At 46.8% G+C, this 10,365-nt stretch overlaps 1 pseudogene; it reads left to right on the top strand.

The window, feature by feature from the left end:
• The first annotated feature begins 379 nt into the window (after nucleotides 1-379).
• On the top strand, nucleotides 380-833 carry LOC116895959 (annotated as a pseudogene).
• Nucleotides 834-10,365: the final 9,532 nt, after the last annotated feature.

Raw genomic sequence — 10,365 nt, 5'->3', positions numbered from 1 at the left:
CTGCCCCTTCTTTCCAGTAGCTCCCTGAACCACAAGGGGAAGGGTTTGATGGAAACTTCTCCTTAGGGATCAAGTACTCCAGTACTTGTGTGCACTGTCCAGTTGAAGGTCTCCGCTGGTTTCTATCGACTGCAAGAGGCTTCTCTGGTGAGGGCTGAGGGAACCTCTGCTCGGCAGAGAGATCTTGTCATTAAGAGCCATTTCCCCTCTGCTTTAGCAGAGTAACTGTAGGTTTGCATCTAGGTCTTGTAATCTATGTAGACTAGGGTCATGGTCAGTTTAGCAGAGTCAGGCATGGGTTCCATCTGAAATTACCCAAACTTCACGTTTTTAAAAAACAATTCTATATACGTTGTGTCTTAAGTGTGGACTTACGGTCATGGCGGACGGCAGTCATGCGGCCCAGGCTCCAGCACTCTTGCAGGGGTGCCTGCATGCTGACCTGCAAGTGTGCTTGTCTGATGGAGACGCAGCGGCACAGTGGGTGGAGATTCAGAGAGGACTGGTGATCTATGTGTCTTTCTTCAAGGGAGCTGACACAGAACCTCTTCCCCAAAATGGTCAATACGCTGTTAAATGTGAAGTTAAGTGAAACAGAAAGCAGCAAGCACATCCCAGTCCTGGATCAGCCTGGTGCCGTTCTGATCATCCCCCAAATCACCCTCGGGGACAGGGTGACAGGACGGAGGGTGCAGTACCACTCAAACTCTGGGAAGGAGGTGGGCTTAGAGCTGTACTCCCAGGTCGTGTGTCTGTGTGAAAAAGCTGTGGCCAACATCAGCAAGTGCGTAGAAGCGGGGGTTGCAGTGGCCATGGCACATACGGGAAGGTAAGTGTCAAAGCTAGACGTCAACAGATTATACAGGCACCTCATTGAGTTCTGAAAAATTCCATTCCACACTGCTTCCCGCTTCCTATATAAAAAAAACCTGGGCTGTAGTTAGTTTTTTTTTATTTCCTACTCATTCATCTTGAAGACACAGATCGGCAACATATTTAGGCAAGAAAATCCTTGATGCAACCTCGGCAGAGTGGCACATTCCTTTAATCCCAGGTCCTGGGAGGCAGAGGCAAGCAGATTTCTTTGAGTTGGAGCCTGGTCTGTATGTCAAGTTCTAGGACAGCCAGGACTACACAGAGAACCTCTGTCTCCAAAAACAAAAACAAAAACAAAAAGTTAAGTATCTGGGCATAGTGGTGCATGTGCCTTTAATCCCAGTACTTGAAAGGCAGAGGCAGGAGGATTTCTGTGAGTCCAAGGACAGCCTGGTCTTCACTGTGAGTTCTAGGATAGGCAGAGCTACATGTGAGACCCTGTCTTGTAAAAACCAAAACAACAAATACATATTAAAAATTTAAGATACATTTTTTTTTGGTTCTTTTTTTCAGAGCTGGGGACCGAACCCAGGGCCTTGCGCTTCCTAGGCAAGCGCTCTACCACTGAGCTAAATCCCCAACCCCTTAAGATACATTTTAAAGTGAAAAATAAATGACCAGAATTAGAAAAATAAGTGTGGACTTATGTATGTGAGTCAAGCAAAAGAGGGCTTGACACACTCTGGAGTTGGTGCTAGGCCATTGCAAGCTGCCTGATGTGGGCTCTGGAAACCAAACTTGGATCTTCTGCAAGAGCAGGTAATATTCTTTTCCACTCATACTCACACACACACACACACACACACACACACACACACACACACACACACACACACACACACACACACACACACACACACACATGCACAAACACACATACACATAAACACACACACACACAAACACACAAACACACAAACACATACACACACAAACACACATGCACACACAAACACATACACATATACACCGACACATACACATGCACACAAACACACACAAACACACACAAACATGAACATACACAAACACACACACAGTGTCTTAGGGTTTTATTGCTGTGAAGAGACACCACAACCAAGGCGACTTTTATAAAGGACAACATTTAATGAGGCTGGCTTTCAGGTTCAGAGGCTCAGTCCAGTATCATCACGGTGGGAAGCATGGCAGTGTGCAGGCAACCATGGTGCGGGAGGAACCACGGGTTCTACATCTTGATCTGAGAGCAGCCTGGAGGAGACGCTCTCCTGCACTGGGCAGAGCTTGAGCATAGGAGAGACCTCACAGCCCACCCCCACAGTGATGCACATCCTCCATCAAGGCCATACTTCCCATGGGCCAAATATTCAAACACACGAATCCACAGGGCCCAAACCGATTTGCAGTACCACACACAGAGGTACACTTGAAAATTAAGTAGATATCACAATTTAGGGAAGACTGCAGTCTCTTATTCTCCGGAGCTTGTGTCTGTGTTAATTTGTGGTAGTTTGTCAACTATCACGAAAAGAAGTTTCTCTGGTGAGGGTTGAATGAATACACAGGTAAGTCATTAGGAGTGGGTTTAAAGCTAAGTCCATTTAGCAGAATATAGTAGTGAGTAGTAACTAAGTGTAAGTTTTGCACAAGGCTTGTGTGGCCAAGGGTCCTTGGTTCCATTTCTTTTCTTTTTGGAGTGGGACTTATCCAATCAGAAACTGCTTGGTTAGTCCCATAATATTAAGAGCTTTAGTATACTAACAGGCACGTCCTGTCAGGTTGACCATTAGTGTAGCTCACAGCTGGATACATATCTCCTTCAGTAGGGTGCACGGCACCTTAAAGCACCATGAAAGCTAGCCAGCAGGGGAGAGGATTCTAGGTGAGTACCAATCTGATCGCCTGTGTTCTGTAACTTCAGCAGTTAGGTCTTACCGTCAAGTTCTGGAAAGTAACCAAGAACAACAGCCATAGTCTTTAGTGTCTGAGGTCTATGGTGTCCCACTGACCAAATAACTCCAAAGGAGGTAACCTTTTTTTTTTTTTTTTTTAAATTTGATAGCTTATGGTTTCCAGGATGGGTAGTGTTCCCCTATTATTAGGTGACTGTTTAAATTGTGTGTGCATGCATGAGTCTCTCTCACTCTCACTCACTCACTCTCTCCCTCTCTCTCTCTCTCTCTCTCTCTGTGTGTGTGAGGGGGGGAGGGGAGGGGGAGAGATAGGAAGTTTCTATGGTAATATGTTTCCATTTGACTTTCTCATGGCTCGGAGATCATCACAGCAGAGGGGCAGCAAGATTGTAGGAAGAGCCCTAGGACTACAATGGACAACTGTTTCTGAGCACAGCAGGGTAGCTGCACGTGTGAACTGCAGCAGGGAAGCTGCAGTTGTTGTAGCATGCACAATAGCCCTGCAAGCTCAAGCCAGACACAGTTCAAGCATGGAGAGAGAGGTCATTATGTCCCTAGCCAAGGAACTACTGGTGGATTCTAAGTTTAAGGAGAGAGAATATGTTTCCTTAAGGATGTGGCCCCTGGTAAGTCAGGAACACTCTAGTAGGTCACGCTACACCCAGAAGTGTATGGGCAGCACAAAGCTAAGTTGTACAGGTTAGGAAACAAAGGACAGAAATATGGGGGCGGGGTAGGAAGTAGGGATGTGTTCAGGAGAGATTGGGGGACTGGAGGGTGACTGCGATATGAGATTCTCAAAGGATTAATTTTAAAATGAAAAAGAATAACATTGAAAGTAATAAGAAGGTTTATCGCCTTTGGTCTAGCCAGTTATTCCACACATTCGCTCACTCCACAAGGATGCACTGGCTTCTGCCATGAACCTGGTATGTCGTTGGATGTGATTGGCAGACCACAGGCCTTTCAGACACTCAAGGATGTCACAGTGCTCTCCCCATCCGGAAGACTGCAATGTGGAAGTACACTCTCTCGGGTGAAGAAAGAATAATCAAAACTTTTTTTTAGTGAAGAGAGGACACAGGCAGATTTCAGCATTAGAATCCCACCTTGGATGGCGTGCGTGGGTTAAATGTCGGAGGGTAAATTATGGGCGAAAGGCTATCCTGTACTTCGCATGGTTTTTCTTGCTCTCCAAAACCTGGAGTTGGCTTCGACCTACGAAAGGGAAGCCCAGTCAAGAAAATAAAAGCTTGTTAAATTTCGAAGGTTTCACTTGATGCTGTAATAGGGATTCTAACTGTGTAGTGTGGATCTCATGTTTCCCAGATTTCCCACCTCCCCCTTCTGTGTTTTTGCGACTCCTTTGGTGAGTGCTTGCTTTATAGCTCTGCATAGAAATTAAGCTCCTCCTGAACCAGCCCTATCCTGTAACCATCCTGGAACAAGGCCAGACTTCCAGCGGAGGGATCGGGACACCAACTCAGCCTCAAAGCTTTTGACCTATGATTTGTCCTGCTTGTAAGACGTGCTGTGGTAAAGCTGGTGCAGAAGTGACACTGCCTGGAGGGCCAGGAACCAAAAGCTAGCCCAGACACCTAGGGCGGAGCCAAGCACAACCAGAAAAAAGTCCATAAAATGATTCCTAATGGTCTTCTGCTACACTTGTAACTGGCATAACCATCATCAGACAGTCTTCATTCAGAGTCTGCTGGAAACGGACGCAGAGACCCACAGCCAAACACTAGGGGGAGCTTGGAGAGTTCTGCTGAACTGGGCGGGGGTGGGCGGCGGAGGATTGTGGGAGCCAGAAGGGTCCAGGACATCGCAGGAACACCCACAGAATCAACTAACTTAGGCACATAGGGGCGCATGAAGACTGGATGGACCCTGCATGGGTCTGCCCTAGGCCCTCTGCAAATACAGTTGTGTAGCTTGATCTTCTTGTGCGTCTCCTAACAGTGGAAGAAGGGGCTGTCTCTGACTTTTTGGACTGCTTTTGGGACTCCTTTCCTCCTACCGGGTCACCTTGTCCAGCCCTAATAGGAGAGGCGGTGTCTAGTCTTACTGCAACCTGATATGCCATGTGCGCTCGATACCCATGGGAGGCCTGCACTTGTCTGAAGGCAACTGGAGGAGGAGTGGATGGGGGCTGGGGAGAGGGGAGATACAAGGAGGGACTGGGAGGAGAGGAGGGAGGGGAAACTGCAGTAGGGATGCAATGTATTAGAGGAAAAGATCCATTTTATTCATATTTATACAAGGTGGTAAATCTTCTAAAAAGGATGCTTTCTTCTTTTTCTGTGGCCATTAGTTTCACAACAAATGTGCGAAAAGTCACGGTTGCCTGGGTCCCCAAGACAGAGAATTCTTGGGGTACTCTGCTTTTGTTCATCATTCCTTTGCAATACGTCCTTCATCACTGCAGGGACAATGAAAAAACCTATAAGCAAGTTATTGTTGCTGAGTGAATGCTCGCTAATGAGTAGATGCAGGGATCACACAAGGAATGCTGCTCACAGCTGTTCGAATTTATAACCGATTCTTACTGTTGTGTTTCTCAGTGTGTTCCCTCACCAGAGCAAATGCATGTGATTTACAGAGTAAATGTAGTATATTTGGGTTTCAAAATGATCAGTGGAAATATATTTACTCCTATTCTGTTCCAGAATTGACTATATAATTAGTCCTCATCATAGGGTAGTGGTGTTTCCTTCTCCCTCTCCTTCTCCCTCTTCCTCTCTCTCTCCCCCTTTCCTCTTCCTCTCCCTCCCTCCCTCTCTCTCTCCCTCTCCTCCCTATCGATCTCCCTCTCTCCACCTCTCTCTCCGTCTCCCTGCTTTCTCTCCCTCTTCCTTTCTCTCCTTCCCTTCCTCCCTCCTTCCTTCCTTCCCTCTCTGTCTCCCTCCTCCCATCCCCTCCCTTCCTTCCTTCCTTCCTCCCTTCCTCCCTTTCTTCTTTCTTCTCTACCTTCCTTCCCTTTCTTTTTTAGACAAGATCTTCCTTATTTCAGGCTGTCCTCGAACCTGCTATGTAGCTAGTTTAGCCTTCAATTTCTCCTCCTCCTGCCTCCTCCTCTTAAGTTCTAGGACCACAGGCATGAGCCGCTAGCCTGACTCATGCAGTTCTGGGAATTAAATCTCAGACTTGGCTTGTGTTAGGTAAGCATGTTGCCAATGAAGTAGCGTACGTAGCCCCTCATTTAATTTTTATTACAACTTAATAAGATGAGTATCATTGTGACCCCGCAGTTTATGACTGAGGAGATAGACAAGAGAGGCCGAGTATTCTGTTTATTGCTACATGATTGATAACTGGCACCACGGAGTTTGAACTGAGCACTTTGGCTCAGACACCTTTATGCTTACCCAGTGCACCTGCTTTTGTGGAGGTCAGAAGCTGTTGAACGTGGAAGACTGGGCAAAGGTTACAGAGAATATGGACAAGTGCATTAAACAGGGTCTGAGAATCACCTAGTTGCCTGGTATTTACCTAAAGAGTCTAAGACAAAGCCAGGATGAAGACAAGAGTGTTGGCTGAGCAGTTAAAAGGATGAGAGCATAGGAGGATGTGGAGTGAGGCAGGTTTGGGAAGGAGCGCTGTGAGTTTTGTGTGTGATGCCTTACTTTGAGATGTCAGTTATCTACACAGGGATGGTGAGCCAACAGTCGGCTCCAGACCACAGCTCAGGTGAGAGATGGAGGGATGGATTTAGAACTGCTAGCACGTGGACGCTGTTGGAACTGTAGGCTTGGTACAGAGCTCCATGAAGTGACGGTAGACAGGGGAGGAAGAAGCTCTGGGACTGAAGATGTTGGCGTGAAGAAGAGGGTCCAACAGAGGAGACGGTGAAGCTGTGACACCATGAGAGAAAGCCAGGAGAACCTACAGTTCCAACAGGGTTAGAGAGAAGACTGAGAAGATGGAGAGCATTGGTGGTGTCAACGCACAGGTTAGGTAGAATGAGGGCTGAGAGTCTCCACTGGGTGTAGCTCCAGAGGGTCCCTGGTGACTTGACCTGAACAGCACATCTTTAGTAGAACAGGGGTAAAATCGTATTGTGGGGTATGATGAAAGACGAAAACGGAAGAAATGTCAGAGTGTGAGTGGAGACAGGGCTTTAGAAGTATTGCTGCAAAGGGGAGCTTGTGTGGGAAATTAATTCTTTTTAAAGAAGAAAGAATAGCGTGGGGAGCTTCTGGGAAGGAGGGGGTCCCTGGACCAGACTGTCTGAGATGCTGAGGGGAGCTGGCTGCTGGAGAACAGACGTGAAAGCTCGCTGTGTGTAGCTCGCCTGCAGTGGTAGGTCAAAGGCAGGGCATGTGAGTGGTCCATGGTGTCATGGTTTATATGTGGTTTAACGTTTCGAAGATGTCCCCTGAAGATTCAGAATCTGAAACCTCTGGCCCTAGGAAATCGTATTCAAGTGTTGAAAGTGAACTAGATGGCGGGATAATGGAAGACAGTTGGGGTTAATTCCAAGCTCAAGGGAACAGGTTAGGGTTCAGGTGGCTGGATTAGATCTCCACTGAGTGTGTTATAAGCCGGGGCCAACCCATGTGCTTGATTCTTCTGCAGAAGGACAGTTCCCTTTCTTTGTGCTTCTCTGCCATCCATCTTGAAATGTAGGCAGCAGGCCAGCATCAAGTTGCCTAGATTCCCCAGGATCCTAGGCCAAGTAAACCTCATTGTAAGTTACCCGGCCGTATGTATTTTGTTACAGCAACACAAAATGGAGTAAGGTAGGAGTCTTAGGAAACTGTGTCTTCATTTCTTCAGTGAATCAGAAAGAAGAAACATTGTATACCTATTGTTTTAGTTAGGGTTTTACTGCTGTGAACAGACATGATAACCAAGGCAACTCTTTCAAGGACAACAATTAATTGGGACTGTCTTACAGGTTCAGAAGTTCAGTCTAGTATTATCAAGGCAGGAACATGGCAGCATCCAGGCAGGCATGGTGCAGGAGGAGCTGAGAGTTCTGCATCTTCATCTGAAGGCTGCTAGTGGAAGACTGGCTTCCAGGCAGCTAGGCCTAGGGTGTAAAAGCCCGTGCCCACAGTAATACACTTACTCCAATAAGGCCACTCCTCCAAATAGTGCCACTCCCTGAACCGAGCATACTCAAACCATGACACCTATCCTCCAGTGACAGTTGTAGCAGATGGGAGTGGCTTGGGCGCCCTATCCTCTAGTGTAATTGGATGCAGCCCTCATGGTCTCTCACTGCCTACTGCTGTAAGTATCAGACATTCTGTTCCTGGTCCTGGCATCTTTTAGTTTGTGCATCACTGCCTTAGGGGATGCTCATGGAATCTTACTCTAATCTACACTCTTTGGCTTCTTAGGCTTTCCTTAAGAAGCTGAGTGGAAGCTTCCATGATCTTGCAGCCCTAGCACTGTGTATGTGCAGTCAAATGCTCTACCACTGAACTATACCCCCAGCACTGTGTATGTGGACATTGTCACAGGCTATACGGGCTCAGCTGGTAGCTGCCCCCTCTAAGCCCTCATCCACAACAGTCACTGAGTGCCTAGGTGGCTGAACCTGGGAAAATCCTTTCCTAGATGACTCCATGTGAGCAGAGCTCCCTCATTCTCTAGGTTCTGGTTCTCAAAGGAAAAAAAAGACTTTACACTTTTACTGCCTTCAGACCTTCCCCATAAGTGCCACCAGATGGGACCAAGGCTTCAACATAGCCTGTAGGGGACTTTTCACATACACAATAGCAAGGACTGTACATAGCTCATCTCCCTGAGATGCCTATACACTGTGTTTAGAGGGATCAGAGTCCCCGGGAGAGAAAATGGATTAGATGTTTAAAGGAAGACAGCACACTGGGTTAGCACAAAACACTAGGGATAGAGCATGGATGTATACTCACCCATCTGACGACAGTTTAGTTCAGCTAGATGCCACTTTGTCAGGAGTAGTCAGAAACTTGAGGTTTCAAAGAGCTGTCTAGCTTCTGCCTTGTGTGATGTGACTTGCAGATGGTCAGCAGTTCAGGAGGTGCACTTAGTGGGGCTGGCATTACCTTGGTGGTGTAGCTGGAGGTTCAGGAGGTGCACTTAGTGGGGCTGCTATTATCTTGGTGGTGTAGCTGGAGGGTCAGAAGGTGTGCTTAGTGGGGCTGCTATTATCTTGGTGGTGTAGCTGGAAGGTCAGCTTTAACTCTCCAGCTAAGGAGTCATGTACACCTGGGTGGTGGAGAATTCTACTTTTCACAGAAGCTTATTTTCCGTAATTTAAAGTAGTCCTTTGTGGAATAGAGAGAAGGCTCTGTGGGTAAGAGCACTTGTTCTTGCAGAGGACCCAGGTTCAATTCCCAGCAGCCACATGGTGGCTCACAACTCTCTATATCTCCAGTTCCAGCAAATCCCCAGAAGGTACCAAGCATGGACATGGTACATAGACATATCTACAGACGGAACATTCATATATGTATAAAACTGAACAAAATAAAAATATAGTCCTTTGTATGATGCAAAGCTTAAGACAAGGTCAAACTGTAAAAGCAAACATACGCTTAGACAGGATTGATGAGAGAAGATGGGAACTCATGAGTAACTATCTGGAGTCAGGCATCACAGTGAGTAGTTCTCTCATTTGAATGCATTAATTCATTTTCTCCATTCGTTACTCCATGTGCAATGTCTGTATGTACCGACCACGTTAAATGGTAGGAAGTGAGCAAAAGCTAGAGACTGTGTCTCACAGGAGATTACAGCTCAATGAATAAAAGCAGTTCAGCAAACAGAAATTATAATAGTGTTAAGCATGTTACTAAGTGATAGCTTCGAAATGTTTCTTATGCACTGGATGCTTCTGGGTCCTGTTACACCAGCATGTTTAATCTCTGCAGTCCTTATCGACATTGTGTGCCTCAATTAAACAGATATTTACTTTCTGAAATGTTTTCTTCGCAGGCTGTTGGTCAGCCAGGCTTAGCTCCGGGTTTTTGTTGGGTTCAAATCTGCTCCACATGCCTCTAATTTCTCTTTGTTCCAGAAGCTTCCTCAGGATATGTTGTCACAGTAGATCATGGCGGGTAGAGGAGTTGTTGTATTAGCTGCCAAACTTCTGAACCTTTAAAACTGACTCAAATATCAGATCCACTGCTACCCTACGGGTCAGAGTATGTCACCATTAAGACGGAGAATCGCACCCTTCCCGATACAGTGGGAGGGGCTGCAGGCTCATGGAACCATGGGACAATTCAAAAACTGACTGCAATGACTCAAAGGGACAGAGAAGTTGGCTGTCCTGTCATTATTTATAAGTGGATGTTTTGCCCAGGATGCTTTGGGGGCAGACAGCAGGCACGAGCTGAGAAGGGCTGAATAGTAAGGTTTGGGGTAAGCCTGATTACCTTGGGTCGGATTCAGAACCTCTGCCATGTTGAAAACAACTGTGGGTCATTAGCATGTTTGAAAACAGTCTCATGGGGGAGGTGAGAACAGAGGCAGATGGTGTCAGATTAAGGGGGTGAATGGGAGGAGGAGGAAGAGACAGAGCTTCTGAGCCCGGCTAAGATGAGCAGGGACATCCAATCCAGCACTGGGACTGATATAAAACAGAGTGTCGCCTTTTCAC

The sequence above is a fragment of the Rattus rattus genome, chromosome 3 (genome assembly GCF_011064425.1).
Source record: "Rattus rattus isolate New Zealand chromosome 3, Rrattus_CSIRO_v1, whole genome shotgun sequence".
NCBI lineage: Eukaryota > Metazoa > Chordata > Mammalia > Rodentia > Muridae > Rattus > Rattus rattus.
This window is presented reverse-complemented; position numbering and strand designations above follow the sequence as displayed.